The sequence below is a fragment of the Nilaparvata lugens genome, chromosome 3 (assembly GCF_014356525.2).
Source record: "Nilaparvata lugens isolate BPH chromosome 3, ASM1435652v1, whole genome shotgun sequence".
NCBI lineage: Eukaryota > Metazoa > Arthropoda > Insecta > Hemiptera > Delphacidae > Nilaparvata > Nilaparvata lugens.
This window is the reverse complement of record NC_052506.1, coordinates 53876465-53900824: the sequence shown is the minus strand read 5'-3', so window position 1 is coordinate 53900824 and position 24360 is coordinate 53876465.

Sequence of the window (24360 nt, the reverse complement as noted above, 5' to 3'; positions counted from 1 at the left end):
ACGTTTGCCACCAATTTTTTTTCTATTTTTGCTCTTATAGCTTTTTAAAATCGACGGGAAAAATCCATGCTGAATATGAGCTTATAAGGTATTAAATTCTCTTCAATTTGATGTATAAGTTCACGCTTTTATGAATTTTCCTACACCTGTTGTAACAGCTTTAGTGTTGAGTGTGAAATTTCCATTTTTGCAACAATATACTAATTGACAAAGGAATTTGGAGGTAAAGTTTTTAAACAACATTTTTGACTTTGCAAATTTGAGACAATGCGTTCAACCGACATAAATATTCAAAAATGAAGCTTGATAAATTCTCTACACTTTTTGTTCAGTGGAATTTTGTGATATTTCCAACAGTTCCCGAGATATTCGCTCTTGAAGGTGTGTAATTGTTGAAATAACAGGTTTCTATCCAATGTTTTGCTCTTTCAGGGCTTACACCTCTCCAACAATGCATCATAAAAACTGATGCTTATCGTAGGTTTGTTGAGCATTGAATTCTCTTTGAAATGATGTATTATTTCCTGGACCATCTATTGACAATCAACAACTAAGAAAACATTGAAATCATCTTTGAATTTAACCTATTTCTTTTTTTAATTCACACTTTACTAATAGATAAGGTATTACTACCAATTATACCTTTATATCTTCTTCTTCATCCATACCCCACTTGTGGGATCGATGGCGTCATTTTACAATAAAAGTCAAAAACAAGAAAACACTAATTTATCAAGATGGCAGCGATCAAGATAAAGCACACATAGTTAACATCTAAGGCCTTGCTCTTCAACTTACTGGCAAGTTAGCCAGAAAGTATTTGAGTCAGGTCATCGTTTAAAAATTCCTGTACATCATAATAAGCCCTGGCTCTCAAAAAACCGGTCACAGCCCTCTCGAACTTGCTGGTATCCAACTGCTTCACTCCTGCAGGTAGCCTGTTGAAGTAGCGGAGAGCTGCACTCCTGTAGCATACCCGCGATCTCTGGAGGCGCACCCTGGGTATGTCAAACAGCACTCGATGCGGTGCTGTCTGAGACAGAGAGTGGTTTGTAATTTATTAGGCTGAGACCTTAGACCAGTAATAGAATAGACACACCCCATACTGAAAGTCGATGAAGCCAACATCTACTGCCAAATCGCCCCATCTTGACGTCACATCGTATAGAAAACTTTTCTGTAGAGTTTGTTTACATTGTTTTCCATAGCAGATTGTGTCTATTTCAGATCGAAGTAGGTTATTGAAAAAATAAAATTTTATAATAAGGAACTTATAATTATACAGAGTGTACCACCAAGGTTGTAACAACCGTTAACCATAGATTTTACTCGACATTTCTGACACAAAATGTTCAGTAACTTTTTTCCTATCGACCTTAGTTTTCGAGATATATCGATTTTTCAATATTTTCAGAATATGCCTACTACCGGTCATTAAATACTCAATAACTAGAAAACTACTGGTCAAATTCAAATTTCAAGGTTATTGTTGGAGAGAGAAAAAAATTTCAAACAAGATTGATATAATTTTATAATTATATAATTGGGAACTTATAATATTATACAGAGTGTCCCACCAAGGTTGTAACAACCGTTAACCATAGATTCTACTCGACATTTCTGACACAAAATGTTCAGTAAACTTTTTTCCTATCGACCTTAGTTTTCGAGATATATCGATTTTTCAATATTCTCAGAATATGCCTGAAAATATAGCCACATAATATAGTTTATAGCCGCACATCATAACATACCTCATCATAACAAATTTAATTATAATTTGTTACAGGTAATTATTATCAATTTTTTTCATGTAATAAATGATACCAATAAAGATCTTGGAAATAATAAAAAACAATTTCCAGTATTGCAATCAAGAAAATAAGTTAATTGACCGAGCAAAGTGAGGTCTAAGATTCAAGTTGACGGTTTGGCATTTCTCTTAATGTTTTTGACGTGACAACGTCTTATAATTGGTTTGCCGGGAGACACTTCAAGAAACTGCGTTACGTTCCCACGTTATGCGCTCACAATGAGAGCGAGTGAGAGCGTTTGTTTCGGTTCACGGTCGTCTGGAAAGAGCACGAATAGGAGCAGTGGCGAGCAATGCCGCACTAACCCGAAGGCATTCACCTGGAGAGAGAGTGAAACGGAGCAGTCAACCTGCGCAGGCGCCGCAAGCAATCTCCTGCGACTGCGCCACTAATTCAAAATGTCAAGTCAATGGTTGTCTCTCTCGCTCTTAGTTGGGCGCGGGCTAACCATGCCCGAGTGGAAGGGACGCGTGCCTCTCACTCACTCTCATTGTGAGTTATTATTTCATCCTTCTTCCTACTATACGAATGAATATTCACATAAAAATTATTTTACCACTCAAAGTCGTTGTCACATAAAACTTTCGCCCGTATACCGACTTTACAGGCAACCATGCAATTTTTTATGTTGCACATTTACGGCAAAACGCGGTAATAGATTTTCATGAAATTTGACAGGTATGTTCCTTTTTTAATTGCGCGTCGACGTATATACAAGGTTTTTGGAAATTTTGCATTTCAAGGATAATATGAAAGGAAAAAGGAGCCTCCTTCATATGCCAATATTACAGTAAAAATCATACTATAGAATTATTCATCATAAATCAGCTGACAAGTGATTACACAGATGTGTGGAGAAGCCAGTCTATTGCTGTATTTCCATAAGGTCTATAGTTTCAATCAGGTACTTGTGGATGAGAATACTGCGTGAGGTCTACTGTTCACAGAACTACTAGTTATGGATTACAATGAGAAGACTTCGTTTTTACCAACTTTTCATATGGTATCCTATTATATTAAGTGAGCAATTTCTTGAACTAAATTTTAGTTTTAGTACAATTCATTTCGAAGTTCATGATATCAACTCAACTTGTAATATAAGCAGAAGTAGAGGATAAATCAATTCTGTAAATAAATTAAATTAATAAATTAATTAATCCTATAAATTCAGTAACTCAAAAGTCTTCTTTCTTCCATGCATCACAAGCACAACGTGAGTAACGTGACATAACAATCCACAGTCAACGGAAACAACCGTTTGTTAACGAAGTTAGCCGGTTGTAAGGAACTATAAAGACTGGGCAAAGACCTTAAAGAGATATCTTTAAGGTCTTTGAGACTGGGTACACGCAGTTGCCATTTCGAGTCATAGCATAGCATTCGTTTCAACTGCTTGTATTGCTTTGTCAGAAAATTGATTTGTCTGTGTGAAGATCTACCTCAAAGATATTGATATTTTTTGTCAAACTTTGGGTTTCAATTTAGGAGAAGTGAGTGAAATAGATATAGTTAATGCTTTCACCTTTCAAATATTTGAAGAATGATAGAAGTAGTGGTTGGTACACCCATTATTTCTTCAAAAAATTGAAGAAATAACTAATTCTGCCATTATTGTAAATATTTCATGTCAATTAGAAGCAATGAATTTCCTCTCATCTGGAAAGAAGCTAAAATCACTCCTACTTATAAATCAAGCAAAGAAAATGAGATTAGTAATTTTAGGTCTGTAGCCAATTAGCCATTAGTGGAGCTAAAGTCATCAGTTTCAAGCAACATTCAGTTTCAAGATAATTGGTTTTTTGAAAAGGTTCTTGAAAGTGTTTGAGCAATTAAAGTCTTGTATAACAATTTAATTATTCTTTTAATTGAATATCACTGTTACTAGTACTAGGGCTAACGATCAGTTTATTTCTATCCTAAATAATTACTTCAATTCATTTTACGTGAAGAGTTTTGTAACTGCACTAAATAGATATGTTAATTTTTTCCACTTTCACTAAGCACTCCTGGTGGTTTACACCAGATCTGTTGGCTTCTTCCTTTTCAATCTCCTCATTAATGTTGAGTTGTCCAAAAGCTGGATTGCCTCAACATTTTGGTGGTTATGTAGAGCCTCTTCATTGGTCCTTGCTGTTTTTACAATCATCTCCTTAACTGTCTCCACCTGAAGGTCTCTATGAAGGTCGGCGTTCCTGATGAAATATGGAGCATTGGCAGCATTTCGAAGAAAGTTGTTTTGGAATCGTTGGATGATGCCAATATTGCTCTCTGCTGTACAGCCCCAAAGTTGTGCACCATACAACCAGACAGGCCTCAGAATTTGTCTGTATTGTAGGTTGATAAGCTTGAATTCCTTCCTACCAGCCAATACATTCTACTGTACTTGTAGTTGAGCTCATCCAGATTAATGGCAACATATTTTGCCTCGTTTGCATATGGTATCACGTGGTTGTTGATTCTGACTGGTATGCAATCATGCAGTCTATTTGCGAAGGTCTATTTTCTCATTTTTACTCTTACATGAGCTGTTTGTGAGCATTATTATACCTATTGATTTGTTTTTCATGAGTCAAAGACACTGGGTACGGTACTGTCCTGGTACTTTCACAAACAATTATTACTCACTATGTTGAAAGCTTTTTCTATTTTACTAATTGATCATCTCAAAACAATATTACATGGATAATTGACAATAGTCTATTATAATGTGAACTTACAAAATGTAGGCTACCATACCTATAATAAGGTACCTAATATTATAGTGTCTTTTGAGAACCTAAATTCTCAGACAACTATAATTAAGTTTGGAAATCATGTGAGACCCCGATGGTGGAGGGGTTAGTGAAATTTCTAGTACTATTCCAGTGGTGAGGAATCCGAAATAAAAATCATTTGATGATTGATTGCCTCTTTATTAAATATTTAAATTCAAACAACACTTTACAATAAATACTTTCTTAAATTAAAGATTATCTTTGTCTTTAAGAGACCAAATTTAAGGGACACATTGAATTCCGATGGGGAAAGATCAAGTACTCATCTTGTAGTTGCCGTCGCGATGTCCGGAGTCCCTGGCGGAGATGGATGAAGGGTGAAGATAATTGGTCGTCCTCCAGGAATGTTCAGGCGTCGCAGCGACAGATCCAAAGGGAGTTAGTCTTGTTCTCTCCTCATCAGCGTTCAATGACGTACGATTCCATCCATGATTGGAAGAAGTCGCCGGCCCTTTTACAATGGAAATTCTTGGCCCGATACAGAAACCTGATGACAAATTTACAACAGAATCAGAAACATAATAATTACCAATATCTAATAGGATTGTATTCAATTGATGATCTAGGTAGATCATCAAATAAATACAATTCACCGCTTCCTATGAGGAAATAATATTATTAACATACATAAATCGAACACTTTCACTTCAAAAATGATAAATTATATTCAATGACAATAATAAAATACTCACCCAAAAGGGGTATTGAAGATTCGAAGTATAGAGGGAATCAATTGTCATCCTAATTCAAGCTATCCCATTATTACTGTATTCTCAAAAGGGGGACTTTACTTCTAAATATTACTCTTAGCCTACATTTAAAGTAACTTCAAAATATGTCCGATTTACTTGGACAATCAATCTCCTGGAGAGAATGAGAATGTACCCACAAACGAAAACATTACTGGAAATTGAAAGAAAATCTCAAGAAACAATTAACACTATGACAGCTGGGATTAGAATGATCGCTCTCCTAGTTTTCAGAGGCCAGATTGATCAGTTTTACCATCATTACTTAAAATATTTACCCGATCGCCTGTGAATTTCTCTTCGCCCACTCTCTTTCTCCTCAGTAAATAAGGAAGGTGATATGTTCAAGCAAGAAGGAAACTAGGAGAGAAAAGATATTTCCCTTTTGCAAGTTTAGAATTATGGGATTGATTCAGCATACTTCTGGCGTCTAGATCTGTCGTGAGAATAGATAATTCCAAGTGGGATCGTGGGAATCAAGGACTTTAATAAGATTTTGATCATAATTATAACGATTTTAGAAATGCTGGTTAAGTTGCCAATGAACAAGAATAAATTTACTATCTTTATGGGAACTGAAAACTACTAACTTAAGATAGAATAAATTCTATTTAATAACTCAAAATTTTGGTACAGATTCTCCTCCCCGTTAAAGGAAAGTTGGACGTCAATGAAAAAACTACCAAAATTTTGAATAGGTGAGCGCGCCAATTGAAAGGGTGTGGGGAGAATCCACAGCATTCGGAGTCAGTCGAAACGAAGAAAAGCGCGGGCCCTGCGCGATCTAGTGTCGTTGACTGGTTTTCCGAGCAAACACTTACTACTACTACAAGTCATGTAGGTTGTGAGAGAGAGTATGCGAGAGTAACTTACGTCGAATGCAGTCAGAGAATATAGGATTGACTCTGTCTGGATCCTATTCTCTCCTAGCCGTTTGATGTCAACATTACACAGATTACTCATCTAACGGTATCATAATATCAATAAAATTATCATGAAACTTTACTAGAACAATGAATTACTTTGAGAATTATCGATATATCAAGCTTTTCATTCAATATTTAATCTAGTTACACATTAACACTACGGTACTAACCCATTTCTATATTGCAATGAATACTATAGTACGTGAATAAAATACTACAACCTAACTGAATAATCCTACTTGAGTACACAATAATAAACTGATTATGCCTTATTCACAACGATATAGTTTAAATTGATTATATATAAAAACTTGATATTATATAAGATTATACTCCAATTACGATTATTATAATAATTATACTTATTTATTCTACTTTACCCAATCTTCCTAATATTCTTATTACTATAATCATGGCCATGAACTTATACTACTACCTAGGAAATTTCTCTCTTGTTTATAGTCGACTTTCAATTATTACAAATTCAAAGACATGATACAACAGTCACGAAATTCAGATGTGTCCACCTGATTTCTTATGTGTCTCCTGAATTAATGCTCTTATCTAATTTCAATTGTGATACATGTGCACGTCGTATGAATGTATTTCCATCCATGGAAAATAACTTTACAGATACAGGTGAAGTCCATTCTTTTATTATGAATGGGCCAGACCATTTTTGTGCTAACTTTGCCGAAATTTTATCAGCAGCTCTACTAATTGGATTAGCTTTTAGGAAAACTCTATCATTAGTTTTGAAAGGGATTCTACTTCTTTGTAAGTCAAATCTTTCATTCGCTTTACTCTGCGATTTTAAGAGGTTTTCATGAGCTTGTTTCCACAATTTTCTCGTATTTTCACTGAATTTCTGGGGCAGTATTTCATCTATTACCCATATATTCGTGAGTGGGTGAGTTGGTTTATGCCTGAATATCAACTCATAAGGAGTATACTTACTACTTTCATGGAAGCTACAATTAAATGCTAGAGGTAACCAACTGAGTGGTACATCCCATTTTGTGTGGTCATGAGAAGAGAATGCAATAAGTGCAGATTTCAAATTCCTATGTACTCTTTCAACAGCGTTGGATTGAGGGTGGTATGGAATACACGTGACATGTAAAATGCCTCTTTGAAAACAGAACTTATTGAATATATTAGATTTGAATTGTGGTCCATTGTCTGACACTATTATTTTAGGTACACCGAAATTAGTGAAAATCCTTTGTAGTTCATTGCAAACGGTATTATCATTGGCTTCTCTGACTGCAATCAGCCAGCAATACTCACTGAAAGCGTCGAGACAGCTAAAATTATGCAATTACCTTTAGAAGATCTTGGGAGTTTTCCTACAAAATCTATAAATAATCTCTCCATGGGGTAAGAAGCAACACTGGAAGTCATATAGCTAATTAGCCTTCTGTGCTGGTTTAGATAATGCACATATTTTACAGTTCTTAATAAATACTCCTACATCTTTAGATATTCCTTCCAAGTGAAAACCTGTTTAATTTTATCCAATGTTTTTGTATATCCTAGATGAGCGCCAAACAAAGATTCGTGGTAATACTTGCAAACCATAGTTTTAGAACTTGGGGAAGTACTAATTTTGGTTCAGTTGAATTTCGAACATTGCATACTAGAATTCCCTTTTTTATTTGATACGGAAAAATATCATTACCAGCACTCGCTGATTGCATTATCTCCTTCACAAATTCGTCCTGCTTCTGATAGGTTGAAATATCAGTGAAACTGAGTGGGAAATCTACTAAATTTATACTACATAAATTCTGCTCTATTACTTCGGGAGGAGAGTCTTCAAACATACGGCTTAAGCAATCGGCGATCTTATTGTCAACGCCTTCCACATGCTCTGTAGTAAACTGAAAGGCAGATAATCTTAGAACCCATCTCCCTATCCTACCAAGTTGCTTTGGGTGGTTCAAGACAAATTGCAGTGCATTACAATCAGTTCTCATAATGAATTTTGTATGTTCAAGGGAATATTTTAATTTTTCAACTCCATAAAGTGCAGCTATAGTTTCCTTTTCATAGGTGGAATATTAAAGTTCTAATGGTGATAGGGTGCGTGATGCATAAGCGATTGGGGCAAAAGCTCCATCTTGCATCTGACCCAACACACATCCTATTGCAATTGAAGAAGCATCAGTGCTCAAAATAAACTTCTCATTGAAATCAGCCATTTTTAGAAGCGGAGGCTGTGACAGAATCTGTTTTAGTTTATCAAACGATTTTTGACATTCATCATTCCATATGAATTTCGCATTTTTCTTCCTCAAGGCATTCAATGGGGCTGAAATCTGTGCTAAGTTGGGGATAAACTTAGAGAAAACTGCACCATTCCCAAGAATCGTTCAATTCCTTTTACTTTAGTAGGAACAGGAAAATTAACAATTGGTTTTGTTCTTTCTGGGTCGATTGAAATACTATTATGAGCAACCAAATGTCCTAGGAAATTGATTTTGTTAGCAGCAAAGTTACATTTCTGAGGGTTCACTGTCAGGTTTGATCGTTTTAATCTACAGAAAACTTCATCTAATAATTTCCAATGATTTTCGAGAGTGTCAGTATATATATCAAATCATCCAAATAAAAAAATAATCCCTTGAAACGCAAGTCACCAAACAATTTCTGCATTAAGTTGGTCAAAACAGCTGATCCACAACTGATTCCATATGGCAAATGCTTGAATTGATACAAGTTAAATGGTGTTATGAACGCTGTTAGATGCTTCGAATTTTCAGTCAAAGGATTTGGTTATAAGCGCTAGTCAAATTAATGCACGAAAACCACTTAGCATTCGAAAAATAATGAAAACATTCGTGAAGATTTCCTAATGGAGCTGACTGTAACTCTATAACCTTATTTAGGCGACAATAATCAATGCACAAACGATAAGAATTTGGAGTTGGTTTGGGCACCAATAAACAAGGTGACGAGTACTGTGATGTTGAGGGTTCATTATATCTTCATCTATTAGCTGCTGAATCTTTTTCTTAGATATTCTAACTTATTGGATTCATAGAATACGGTTGAGATCTGACACCTTGTTGGACGTTAATTTAATATCATATTTTATTAGATCGGTTGATCCAATTTTCTCAGTCAGAACATCTGCGTGTTTATTGATCAATTTCTCTAGACTACTCCTATCAAAATAACTCAAATGCGATAAGTTCATAGGAGCCAGTCTCTCCATGATATTATGAACTTGAATTTCGGAATTGTTAGAAAAATCTTTATTAATTAAAGGAAATTTTAAGTGAGGACTGAAGTCAAAGAAAAAGTTTCTTCTTATTAAATTCACAAGGATTTGAGAGTGCTCTATGAAGTCACATCCCAAAATTATTTCAACTGGCAAGTTATCAGCAACTAAAAATCGGAATTTCCATGAGAAAATTTCTATTTTAATTTTCAAAATGCACGACGTATTCATAACTAATTTAGAAGAGTTTGCAGTCGAACAAATAACTTGATCTTCAATGATCTCAATTTCTTTAAGTTTATTACTGCTAATTATTCCTGAAGTGTGGAGGCTTTTATCATTGAAAACGCTGAACCAGAGTCAACTAGACATTGGTATGTAGTTTCACCATTATGAAATTCACTGGTACAAAGGGAAGAGCTTTGTTAGAATAAATCATCTCACACACTTTATTTTCAGATTTTCTTTGCAAATTTTGAATGAAACGTTTCTTAGAATTAGAAATTTTATTTTTCAATGATTTCAATTTTGATTGTTTTTCTACTGTATTTACTTTTGACACTAAGTTTTTTTTGTTGATGAGGCTAGGTTGAAGTTTAAATTCTTAGTGCAATTCTTGCAATGTGATTGGGTCCATTGCATTTATAGCATACAAATCCCTGCCTGTATCCTCTGTTGGGATAGTTATTTATGGGTCTCTTTTCAAATTGAGGTGTATTGTTATTATCCTTATTAGTCCTATAGAAAGCATCTCTCTCGATGTCTGCAAAGTGTAAATTTTGTGCCTGGATACAGATTTCATCTATTGGGCTAGAGTTGTAGGTTTGTTCATGAAAATTAACCTTGACCTTCGTGAGGACTCAGACCACTCAATATTGTAGATACGACTTCAGCTTCTGATTTTTCCAATCTCAATAACAAAGCACTCTCTTTCATCAACACCACGTAAGCTGATATAGGCTCAACCGGCGCTTGCAGTCGATAAAATCGATCTTTGACTATTGTCGACATAAGTCTCTGTGGTACAAAATAGTTCAGAACCTCCTGGTGGAATTTATCAAAAGAGTGACTTGAATTGATCGCCATAGTGATTTTATCGCATAGAGGCCCAACTGTGAATGACACTAATAGTTTTAACATCTGGCCGTCATCTATTTGAGAAAATGACTGAATTTTTAGTGCAATTGTTAGAAATGATAACAAATCATGAATGTTCAGACCATCAGTAGGTTTCAAATTTTTAATCAAAGATTCAATGGGGTTATGTATTTTTGAATACATTGAATGTTGTACCTGATTTTGATTTTGACTCAAATTATATTATTGTCAGGGCATGCAGCTCCATTCACTTCTCCAGTTGGCGAATTTATTATGTTCACAGACGGTATATTCAATAGTTTACTTGTACCTGGTTGATTTGAAACTACAATATTTATCTCTCTAAGGTCTTTGGTTAATTGCAAACTAAATTAATAATTTGTAAGGTTGGCATTAAGTTGAGTTGACTTTGTTAGGTTGGCACCAAGTTGAAGATTTAAATGCATTTATCGCGGAAAAATTGATTGGGCACTGCTACTTCAATCAGAGCTATTCCTGGGAATATTATATTAGTAGCCGTCAGGCTCACTTCTCTCACCATATCCGATTAGCCAGACATTTAGTCTGGACCCCCGACTGGATTGTCCTAGCATATTATGATAAAAATGCTCAAATGAAAAATGCAGGTGAGCAAAGCGAGCCTGCTGATCTCATTCTTGGACGATCCCTGGCTAGACGGATATGGCGAGCGAAGCGAGCCTGACGGCTAGTTATTGTTAGATTAAAATGTTGAATATGACATTGATTAATAACATTCAGATTGAAATGATGTTTTAACAAAAACCTGTCTCAGTGTATGAACTCCAAATTCTATGAAGAGACATTTACTAGGGTAAAGTCTAGGTTTCCCAAGGGCTGCCCTGATTATATGTTTTTGTAAAACGAAAATTTTATTGAAATGGGAGTCAAAAGTACCACCCCAAACCTCTATGCAATACTGAAACAATACTGAAACAAAGAATGAGCATAGGCATGATAGATGGTTCTTATTATGTTCACATCATTCAATGAATTTATTTTGTAGAAAACCGATATCAGATATTTCATTTGGAAATCAAATACTCTAGATGAGAATTCCACTTCAAGTGGCAATCAACCATTACTCCTAATATTTTATAGAATTTTTTTTTTCTATTTTTTGACACAAACAATTTGTCTCACCTATAGGGGTATTGATTCTGTGGTCGTGCATTCTAATACAGAGATCAGGAGGTGGCTCGCCGATCGAAGTTGGGGAGAAAGCAATAAATTTAGTCTTAAGCAAGTTTAATGTAGAGTGTGATTATCAAACCATGAGAAACATGGGAAGCATCTCTATTTTGAAAACGTACATTTGAAATAGGTTAGAAGGTCTAAGCTCAGATGAGGAAGCATATAGAGTACTCATTAAACCAACTAAATTCAATACCTCAACCAGACATTTGATCAATATATGAAATTTATGTTTGTATGCTAAAATTATTACAAACTTCATATCACTATACGGTACTAAAAAAATGTATAATTTTTTTTTATTCCATGTTATTCAAAATACCAGCCACGAATATCCCTCATTAAATAATCAAATTTGAAACGGGAACTTCATTATAGCTGTAGTTGTGGCGGCCATTGTAGTTACAACTTTTGCCGACAGATAACAAATAGCGCTGTCGGCGGAGACCTGTGATTACAAGCTGTTTTCTGTTCACTTTTCAGATTATGTTGTAACACATCGTTTGGTCAAATACGTTTATAAAAATTATTTTATTTGCAGTTTTTATAAAAATGTAAGTGGAGGAAAAATATTGTGTATATTGCCGTGCTACCAATTTTTCCTTAAACGGTGGAATAGCATTTAACACCTATCAACCTAAGGATAGTTGTCGGCTCCAATAAAATAGATTCTTGATAAACTGTGAATGGATCTATTGCCTATGAATGAGAAATCTAGTTTTCAGAGCAAATTAACTTATAATCTTCAGATGAAATTACACAAATACACAAAGAAACATATATCTTAAGCCTAATTATTTCAGAGCTATTACGAACTAAAATACTTATCTAGTTTACAGTTGAAACACAGTGGCTATTGGCTTGAAAATACCAACCGCTATTTAATAATAAACTAGTACACAATAAACTTGTATAAAACTCAATTTAAAACATTAATAAATTCACTTAAACTGACAATAAGTCAGAGCACAAAATTACACAAAAACAGCCAGCCATGTTTTCAGAAGAAGGAAGAACAGGAAAAGACACAAGTTGCAAGTCACGAAGCCAACGCCTCGTTCAGTATCGATTTTTACAGACACGTCACCAAAAATTATAACTTATAAGTTTAGAATTCACATTCTACATCTGTTCTCAATAAAACTTTATTTTAAAATGTTATTTTAAATTTTTATATATATCTCGATTTAAATAAACTATTTATCTAGTAATTTGTTAACCCTGCCTCAGTGACACCATGGAACAATGCAACAAACATTTACGATAATAAATTCTCCGTCAAAAAATTTGTCCGTCTATTGATAACTCTGACATTTACTATAAAGTTCCATAGATCTCGAATTGAAGATTCGATTCCAATGTGAGAAGAAAAATGTAATATTACAAATACCCCCCTCTTGACATAAAAAAAATTTTACTGTTTGAAAATTTTAAAGAAAAATTTACATTGACCCTAATGAAAATTGTTGAAATTTAAATTTGAGAACAGTAACAATTTTTTCTAGAAAAACAATACATGTCACCCTATAATTGAAAATTATTATAAAAATTCATCAATAGCGTTTGTTATAAGTTTCCAAACAATATTTCAAAATATAGAATATCAATATTACTTTTGATTTAGCTTATAATTTAAAGAAAAATATCTCAACAGAAAGTTTAATATGTAAAGAATAGTTTTTTTGAAATTGCACATAAATTGATAGATAGAAAAATTTAATTTTTTATTGCATAAAAAAAATTTAGTATGTTGAATAAAAAAAATTATTATTATTATTATTTTTTTTTTTTAAATGAATTGATGAATTGTTACATTTAATTTTCACATAAAATTTCAATAAATCAAAAAATGTTCATTTCTTTCACTATTGACGCGGTTGATTTTATTGATGCACATTTTGGAAAACAGTCCGTTAAGGCACTCAGTATGATTTTCAGTTAAGTGTGACTCCAATGTGATGACGTTAAGTGTTGGGCTGATACTTGTAGTCGACTGATGCATATCAAACTCGATACAGGTGACATCTCAGTTAGCATTGCTTCATGTTTGTAGTAGACGGCTGCATTCCAAACTCGATACAGGTGACATCTCAGTTAGCATTGCTTCATGTTTGTAGTAGACGGCTGCATTCCAAATTCAACACAGATGACATCTCAGTTAGCATTGCTTCATGTTTGTAGTAGTAGACGGCTGCATTCCAAATTCATACAGATGACATCTCAGTTAGCATTGCTTCATGTTTGTAGTAGACGGCTGCATTCCAAATTCAATACAGAGTCACATAAATTTTGTATCATATTGTAATTATACAATGTACATTTCAGGCTTGAAATGACAATGTAATTCATTTTTTGGAAAAGAGATAGATGCTGCATACAGGATTAATTTAGGTGAGGATTAATTTAGGTAAGGTTGGTTTTTTGATATTTTCAGCTTTCAAGTTTAGAGTTCTGCATACAGGAATAATTTAGGAGAGGATTTTTGAATCATTCTTTCATGATACTGTGACTGTTCTTCTGAATTCAAAGTTGTGAATGTGAACATGGATGGCAATTACCTCCAGGTAATGCAGTAGTGTTGAAGTTTGAGATACAGAGTCAGCAATAAGCATTGGCATTGCTATTGGTGTATGCTTTGGTGTCGGCTTGGCATCGGCGTTGATATTGGCATTGGCGCAGGCATTGGCATTGGCGCAGGCATTGGCATTAGCATTGGCGCAGACATTGACATCAGCACAGGCATCGGCGTTGATTTTGGTGTTGGCATCAGCATTGGCACAGATTTTGGCATCAGCATTGACGCAGATATTGGCTTCGGCACAGGCATCGGCGTAGATATTGGCGTTGGCATCAGCACAGGCGCAGCATTGGCGTAGCTATTGGCATTGGTGCAGCATTGGCGCAGATTTTGGCATTTTGGCGTAGTTATTAGTGTTGATATTGTTGTAGGTATAGTGTAGGCATCAGCATTGGCACAGATTTTGGCATCAGCATTGACGCAGATATGGCTTCGGCGCAGGCATCGGCGTAGATATTGGCATTGGTGCAGCATTGGCGCAGATTTTGGCATTTTGGCGTAGTTATTAGTGTTGATATTGTTGTAGGTATAGTGTAGGCATCAGCATTGGCACAGATTTTGGCATCAGCATTGGCGCAGATATTGGCTTCGGCGCAGGCATCGGCGTAGATTTTGGCGTAGTTATTGGTGTTGATATTGGTGTTGACATTGGCGTAGTTATTGGTGTAGGCCACAGCGTAGATTTAGGCGTAGATATTGGCGTAGTTATGTCACACTAGTTTGAAAATCACCCAAATGTTCTTAACACTCTTCATGGCGTTCACTTGTTGCTGATTTCGAGATTCACATGATAACTATTTCAATGTTATTGTCTGTGCTGTACCTGTTGTCTTAAAATGCTTATAAACTAAGAAGAAAAACTGATTAGGCTATCAATACAATCTAATACACATGAAAATTATTTTTAAGTATTTATGAAATTGAAATTTGTTAACATCTTATTATACAGTCAGCAATACATAAATTGTGAAATATGGACATATCAATGATAAATTTAAAAAAATTCATTTTCATCTATTCACTGTTCAAATATCAAAATTTTAATCCATTCTTCAAAATAGAAATAGAATTTCATAACACTCTGTATCATTATCAAAATTGTAAAAAAAAACATCAGATTATCACAACAAAAAATTAATTTCAATACATATTTCAATAATTTCAGACAATTGGTCTTCTATTCACAATCATTTCATAATATATCTGCATTTCATTATCATTTAATATAACATTTCATTATAGCATTTATAGCAAGTTCATTTCACATTTATGATTTATCATTCAGGGTTTCAAAATTATTTAGTTTTAATTTGTTCAAAAATTGTATAAAAAGCAAATTATTAATATTGTTAATCATCGTTTGTTGGATACTATAGTTTATTTCGACTCTTCAATGTTCTAAACACAAACTACATTTCATGACAAAACTTTACTATCAATCATTAAACAAGAAACCATTCAAAACATCAATAATATTTTGCTTCAAAGGCAAACAATATTCATAAGTAATCATCATTTTGCATCTATGGCAATCAAATAAGTAATCAACACAAAAAAATATTATCTTTACTGCCTCTCTAAGTCATAACCTCTGTTATTCCTTCTTTAGGCAATAATGGGTTTCCATCTCAAAAAACAATCACATACCAGCAAAATTCTAATCAACAAACCCCACTAAAAATTCTACATTCACTCCAGCATCCATTCAAACGATAATCAATCATATCAAAATTTATAGAACAAACAGTTTTAAAAATTTAAAAAAAAAATCAATCACAAAACTTATTTCAATTAATAATATAACAAAACGTTTTAAATTGAACCATTTATTTTTTTAAATAATTTAAAATTTAAAGACTGTATAATAAGTATAACATTTCAAGATTATAATACAAAGATGATCAAGATGAATAAAGGGTAAATAAGTTCCCTAAAAAATACAAACAAGAGAAAAAGAAAACTGGGTAAATAATTCCCTAAAACAATACAAAGAAGAGAAAGATTAATTAGAGCCTATCCTACATGTCAGTACTGAACTTTCATGAGGAAGTATATTAATAAAATATACTACTATGGAATTTTGTAAATTCCAAGTATGACTCTAATTTGTTATAATTGTGAGCTATCACTCCCACAAAAACAACTGGTGAAGGAAAAAAAAATGTTGACTATTGTGACTGGGTGGATAGTTCCTAGATGTCTGTAAGGCAATGTGATAGCAGACTCTAGTATCGGACCACAAAAACAAAAGTATGCAAAAGGTTTTTACAAACATTTGTTGTTGCAGTCATAAGGTTTTTATATCGCAAACAAGTAGGTCAGATAATCGAGTCCAGCCGTATGTGGTTCACGCCCACACCTCTAAAAGAATCACACCTACTTGTCTACCAAAAATCCAAGTATTGGACAGCAAAGAAAAAATAAAATGCAAAATGGTTAAAAGCCCAGAAGAAAACTATAACCTAATTACATATGGCTTATGGCAGATATGCAATGAAAGATGAGAACATGGGACATAATTGCTCTGAAAAACCTATTACCTAATATGATACCTAAAAAAAAAAAAATAGACATGATTAAAATATGTAATACATGATGAAAAAATATACCACAAGCAAACAATTATTTACACTACAATGGATAGATTTTAGAAAAGTTAAGTTTTATCAACAATTTAAAGATTAGGAAAATAAGCTACTATTTCAACTTCTAATATTATTTCAGAAGAATATAAATTTAAATGACTATGGACAAGATTGGTTAAGATATGCATCATAGAAGAAATTTACTGAATATTACACAAAGACAGGAAAGAATCGAAAATTGAAAAGATTAAGGGCCAAGAAAATAGGCTACAGGAAGAAAAAAAGACACAATTATGGACTCTTACCATACACTGTGTAGCGATTATGCTATTCTGAATCCCGGCATACCACAGGATCCCTAATCATTGTGTGTTGGGGAATACCCTTTCATCATGTGATTCATTGTCATCATCTTGTAAATAAGCAACTTGAAACAACCTTTGAATACTAGCACATCAATGGAAACTTTGTGTTTGTTTTCTTCAATAGCATGATTTTATTCATAGGTTCATTTGTTTCAACAAGCAGTTTTGCCTACAAAAGTTAGTCATGTTCACTTGAGATGCATAGCATACACCTTTTCAATTCTCAGTTGAAAGTTGAACTCATCAACTTGACTCAAAGCAACATTCATTTTGTTTACATTGTTCCTAACCTCTACAGAAACCTGTCTCATGTAATCATTCACTTGTTTATAGTTTTCCTAACCTTCAATGTAGCAATATCACTTTCATGATAGTTGACTTTCAGTGATGACAACTCCCTACCCACTTCTTTACTCAATTCTACTATCTCATTAGGGTTGACTTTTCCAACAACAGTAACTAGGCCTACATTGTCAGAAACTTGAATGAGCTGATCTTGTATCTTAACACTACTATTATCATGCTTCAATTTGTTTTCATCTTCATGATTATCACTCAATTTTTCATGTGCATCTTTCAATAGAAGGTTTATACTAACCTGCTCTAGTCTTATGCTAGCAAATTCTTGCTTCATATCATCAAACCAAGCATCAAAATTAGCATTTTGCTCATCAAACAGTTGTGTTATGGCAGCTATTAACTCATCATCATTTTTAATATTTTTCATATTGTATGCCATTTTGCTAGTCTGCACAGAAATAATATATTCATTAGGACTTGATCTCTCTTGAACCGATTCCCACTCAGCAACAAACCATTCATAACCTATCAAGATATCTATCCTACTAATAATTTTATAACCAGGGATTTCATAGAGTACCATTTGGGACATATTTATTTTGTAATTTGGTCCACAACAGGGGTAACATTTGCCGTGCTACCAATTTTTCCTTAAACGGTGGAATAGCATTTAACACCTATCAACCTAAGGATAGTTGTTGGCTCCAATAAAATAGATTCTTGATAAACTGTGAATGGATCTATTGCCTATGAATGAGAAATCCAGTTTTCAGAGCAAATAACTTATAATCTTCAGATGAAATTACACAAATACACAAAGAAACATATATCTTAAGCCTAATTATTCAGAGTTATTACGAACTAAAATACTTATCTAGTTTACAGTTGAAACACAGTGGCTATTGGCTTGAAAATACCAACCGCTATTTAATAATAAACTAGTACACAATAAACTTGTATAAAACTCATTTTAAAACATTAATAAATTCACTTAAACTGACAATAAGTCAGAGCACAAAATTACACAAAAAACAGCCAGTCATGTTTTCAGAAGAAGGAAGAACAGGAAAAGACACAAGTTGCAAGTCACGAAGCCAACGCCTCGTTCAGTATCGATTTTTACAGACACGTCACCAAAAAATTATAACTTATAAGTTTAGAATTCACATTCTACATCTGTTCTCAATAAAACTTTATTTTAAAATGTTATTTTAATTTATATATATATATCTCGATTTAAAAAACTATTTATCTAGTAATTTGTTAACCCTGCCTCGGTGACACCATGGAACAATGCAACAAACATTTATGATAATAAATTCTCCGTCAAAAAATTTGTCCGTCTATTGATAACTCTGACATTTACTATAAGTTCCATAGATCTCGAATTGAAGATTCGATTCCAATGTGAGAAGAAAAGTAATATTACAATATCACGAGTGAATTTTTTTCTCCCTCAGGAAAATTGTTGCCCTCGGCTTTGCCTCGGGCTTCAACTTTCCTCAGGGAGAAAAAACAGTACTTTTCACTCTAGATATACAATTAACTATTTTCATTGTTTATTATTTATTATTTAGAGAGAGAGCGAGAGAGAAGAGAGAGAGAGAGAGAGAGAAGAGAGAGAGAGAGAGAGATGGGAGGATAGGATAAGAGGAAGTGAGAGAGAGGAGAGAGAGAGAGAGAGAGAGAGAGAGAGAGAGAGAGAGAGAGAGAGAGAGGAGAAAGAGAGAGAAAAGAAGAAGAAAAAGTTGTAGAAGAATAAAGAGAAGAAGAAAAGGAAGAAGAAGAAGTGGAGGAAAAATAAGAGGAAAAAGAGTTAAATAAAGTCGCACATTCGTGCGACCCGGGATAACCTAGTAGTTAACGCATGCATAATAATATCATTCAAATGAAATTTTGAATTAGCTTAAGTTTCAATTTAGGTCAACTTACTTTGAGCCCTCTGACGCAACAATTCAAGTTGTTCTGTAAAAAAAAAGTATAAATTAAAATCCTGCTCAAAATAAGATAAGAAAAATAATTTTCTAGAGAATAATTATTGCTACAATATAATAAATCATAATGTCTACGATTATATTCAACACATACTACATAAAATCATGTCATTTTCCTTGGCAATCGCAAACAAGTTGAAATTATTTTTTAGCAATGCAAATTAGTTAAAAACATAATAATAATATAATAGAATACAAAGCAATAATTAAGGGCTGGTTCCGAGCTCGGGATTAAGCTAAGTTTAGACTTTAAACAGCTGAGTCAGAAAATTGGCTTTCGAAATGGGGTGTAGTTGTAGTTTTTATAATAATCTTCATTTTCCGTTTTACACGTTTTTCCTTGGCGAAACGAAACATTCCTAATAATTCAAAATAGCTGAAACGTTATACTATTTTCACTTATTCTATTTTGTGTTCATTTTCTAGTTTTTTTTTAATTTAATTAAACGTTGACTGCGACTACTCCCCGTTTCGGAAAGCAAATTTTCTGACTCCAGCTGTTAAAGTCTAGAACTTAGCTAAATCCCAAGCTCGGAAACAGGCACTGCAACAAAATAAAATTCAAGAGTGAAAGGTAGCAGTCGGCCATATTGAATTATGTCCCATAAGAAGATTATGTAATCTTTTGGAACCTATAGCTCCATTATTCATGACAGAAATTTGCGTTCTATATGTCATTGAAAAAAATCTCATTCCTCAGCACAACCTTTACTTTTTTATTAATTCAATAATTGAACACAAAATAACTACTTAAAATTTAAACATTTTAAAAATATTATGGGTGGAATATTTAAATTTTACAAAGCAATTGCCTACCTACTGCATTGAATACTTCATACAATGACATTTTTCCAAGAAGATAAGATGAAAACTGTAGACGTGATGTGTTTCGAGAAGAAGGTATCATTTGACTATTTTTACATTTATCTTATGGGACAAAAATCATATGGCCGACTTATATTGCGCACTTGTTAACTGTAACCACAATCAAACTTCAAAAGAACAAGGCACATTGTTAATTGCAGGGAAACTGAAGTAGGACCATAGCCAATTTTGTAAGACCAAGTTTTTGTGATGTTATCCTCTGTCTCTTACTGTGGAAGGCGGATTTGGGTCAAGGATTTATGTTCAATTCATTCATGCAATTTGTATTTTTATTGAATAACATTTTATCATGAACTAATTTCTGTTTCAGTAGGTGTGTTTAGAGAGAACTGGGAAGCTTTTTTGCTCAAAAACCCCCTCCCCCTCTCCCCCCTCGTCCATCCCATCACCCCTTCCCCTCGTCCACAGGGTGGGGGGGGTGTTCTAAAAATAGATTTCCCCTTCCCCTTTCCCAGTGGTGATGAGGGGGATGAAAAGAGAGAAAGATATATCTCTTTCTCTCTCTCTTTCTAAAAATAGATTTCCCCTTTCCTTGTCCAGTGGTGATGAGGGGGATGAAAAGAGAGAAAGATATCTCTCTCTCAAATAGATTTTCCCTTCCCCTTGCCCAGTATAGATGAGGGGGATGAAGAAAGTGAGGGAAAAATAATTTGCCTTTGAGGGAAAAATTCCCTAATGCTATACTGACAGATTAAAGTGAATCCTTCTCTCTACATCTATACTGACAGATTAAAGTGAGTCCTTCTCTCTACATCTAATGCTATACTGACAGATTAAAGTGAATTGAGAAATTCCCTATCGCTCTACATCTAATGCTATACTGACAGATTAAAGTGAATTGAGAAATTCCCTCTCTCTCTCTCTCTCTCTCTCTCTCTCTCTCTCCACATCTAATGATATACTGACAGATTAAAGTGAATCCAGAGAGAGGTCAATGATCTAAGTTCTTTTACATTTTTTATCTGCAATATTGTACAAGCATTTCCAAAGTTCATCAGAATTTTTAACAACAGATAATGGTGAATCATTTGTACAATCATAATGTAGATGGCGCTGTCTAGTATATTCTTAATATTCTTCGCAATTGAATCAAATTCGTTAAATGAAATTCCCATCAAGAGACAAGTTAATTTTTTGAATTTTGAAAAACCATAACACTGCATGTTAACGGCTTCCCAGATGTTTGGCATGTGTCTCTGTTCTATAAATTAACAATGTGCACATGTTGTACCTACAACATGCTTGAAGACACTCGTGTCTCGCTTGTATAAAAAAGATCACACCACACGCGTTGCTGTTGACAGGTCTAGCTCTGACCAGCTACTAAACTAAAAAGTGAGTGGGATATTGGAATGAAAAATCATTTGAACACAGAAAAAGTTATTTACACATTTCACCACAACTATCATAATTTCTCTTCAATTTTAATTAACTTATCTATACCAAATTATGAGGACGATAATAACATAGATAGTCTCTTATGTCATTAAATTAACCGTGCTTAGAAAATGTCTTTTAATTGTTTCGCCAAACTATAATTTTCACGAGTGATTTCCTAATTGCACTTTCACACTCCATACCAATCAATACAGTTTTTTAACCTCACTTCCAACTCGTTGTCAGCAGCAACCACTTTCTCGGATCCTGATAAGCGAATGAACAAAACTAAGTGTAGGCTGGCACTATTATAGAGTAATTAAGTGGTCTTTCTTCATTAATTAATGCAGACAACAACATGTATGTGCTTTATGCAGTCTCAATGCATGCATGCAATAAACACACTGATCTCTTTTCCGTTGTAGAAGAATCCATAACAAGCAAAGTTTCTTTTCTGCAAATTTGTGTACATCGCGGCCATTTTCATACTTTGCATTCGATTGTTTTCACACATGAATTATTTGTTTGATACATATTTTTAAACAACAAAGAATTATAATGTTGAGCAGAGAACAAAGCACAGTGTCCATCTGGTCTATTTTATGAATGTTACACACACCATAACACCATGAACTAGTGAAAAAGCTGAAATGGGTTTTGCAAAATCCTCTGGTATACATGAACGTTAGTATGTAATCTTCTTAAAAACTTTGCTTTCTCAGTTCCTTTTGTGAAAATTTTCTCATAACCTACAAGGTAATCACGTATTAATGAGTCAGTGTTTTCTAAATCTCCATCCTCCCATTTTATTTTATGATAGTGACGTTCTAACCATGTTACATCGTTATACAATTTTGCACTCAATTCTGTCTTTGCAAATGGTGATTTGAAATGGAATACAATATAATTATTAACTGATCAATTATGGCAAGTTCTTTCACAATAATTTGATTACAATCTTGTTTAAACCAGTGAAGATCAACTGTAGCAATTTTCGTACTTGCTTGCTTGTCCACTTCTTTCTCTTCAGCGGGCTCGTCGAATCCTCCGTCTTTCTCCCTCTACTCCTCCTCCTCCTGTTTCTGCTCCTCCTCCACCTGCAGCGGCTTCTGGATCGGTGTACTGCACCTTGTTCATAATAGAAACTATGGAATCAAGATCGCACTGGATACCAATAGACTGAGATTGCGCTTTGTCCAAAATATCAGAACACAAAGAATAGGACATTTAGATATTACCTGTTCAAAGGTGAAACTGATAATGAACCAAATTGTCAGAGTGCACACCTATATAATATTGCAGCCGGTGCGCTCTATCAATAAAATTACTGAACTTCTTTCACCATGCTCGTCAGAGGTGTGTACTCCATCACACGATCACTAATTAAAAACGAACATCTGTCGATGATTTCAATGACTTGCTTGGTGTGAACAGTCCACAACAACCAGCGGTGTTGAATCACAAAACATTTTAAAGTCAATTTCTGTTCCGAGTTCGCTATTGATTGAATGATTATAATACGAGGGCGCGATCCAAAACATCCGGTATAATACCTCCTTTTTACCTAGCAGATTTTCATATGGATATACTCGCTGTTTCAAATATACTTTAACATTGTAAATACCGCAACTATCGAAATTAGATATTGATTTTTTAATTTTATCTTACGATCGGTTTGAAATGTAACTTGACATTCAAATCATTGAAGGCCTATGTCGCCTATATTAGTGTACTCAACATTGATAATTATTTCATTGTATTTGACAGCTACCCTTGGCTCACAAGTGTATTTTTAAGGACACCGACGCCTATTTCAATTGTTTGACATTGATTTTGGAACTTATTTATGTTAATATCGACCAAGACATCGTCGACCGAGATATCGTCTTTAGGGTTAAAACATATTCTCCTGTTCGTTGTCAAACGGTCACCCATAGCTCTGTATGTAGCATTTCAAGAATGAGTTCGCGAACAAAATTATTGATCAACGCTCATGAAATTGAAAACTTTTGAAGATGTATTTCACTTTTGCTTTAAACAGCTTCCTCTCAAAAGTAAATCTCGTGACTGTAGCACGTTAATAATTTTCGTAGCACTCTATCTATTTTCCAACTGTGTAATCAGTAATCAAGAAAATTCTCAAAAGTCAAAACTCAATCATATGCTTGAATTTACATTAGATAATATTTATTATTCATTGAATATTTTAATATTTCCTCATATTATTTGTTGATGATTCTAGAATTTCAAACATCTCTACCTTACAAGGTATTATTCATTATTTCTCTTAATTTAATAGATTCTAAACTTGAAAAATAATATAATAAATTTGATTAAATTTTACTAGATAAGGTTAGGTTTATAATCACCAATGTTTATTTGCGTTGGTTATATTTTTAATTTCATATCTGGTGATGAGTTCTGTACTGTATTCTTTAAATTATTTCAATTTTGATATATTTTCCATATTTATATGT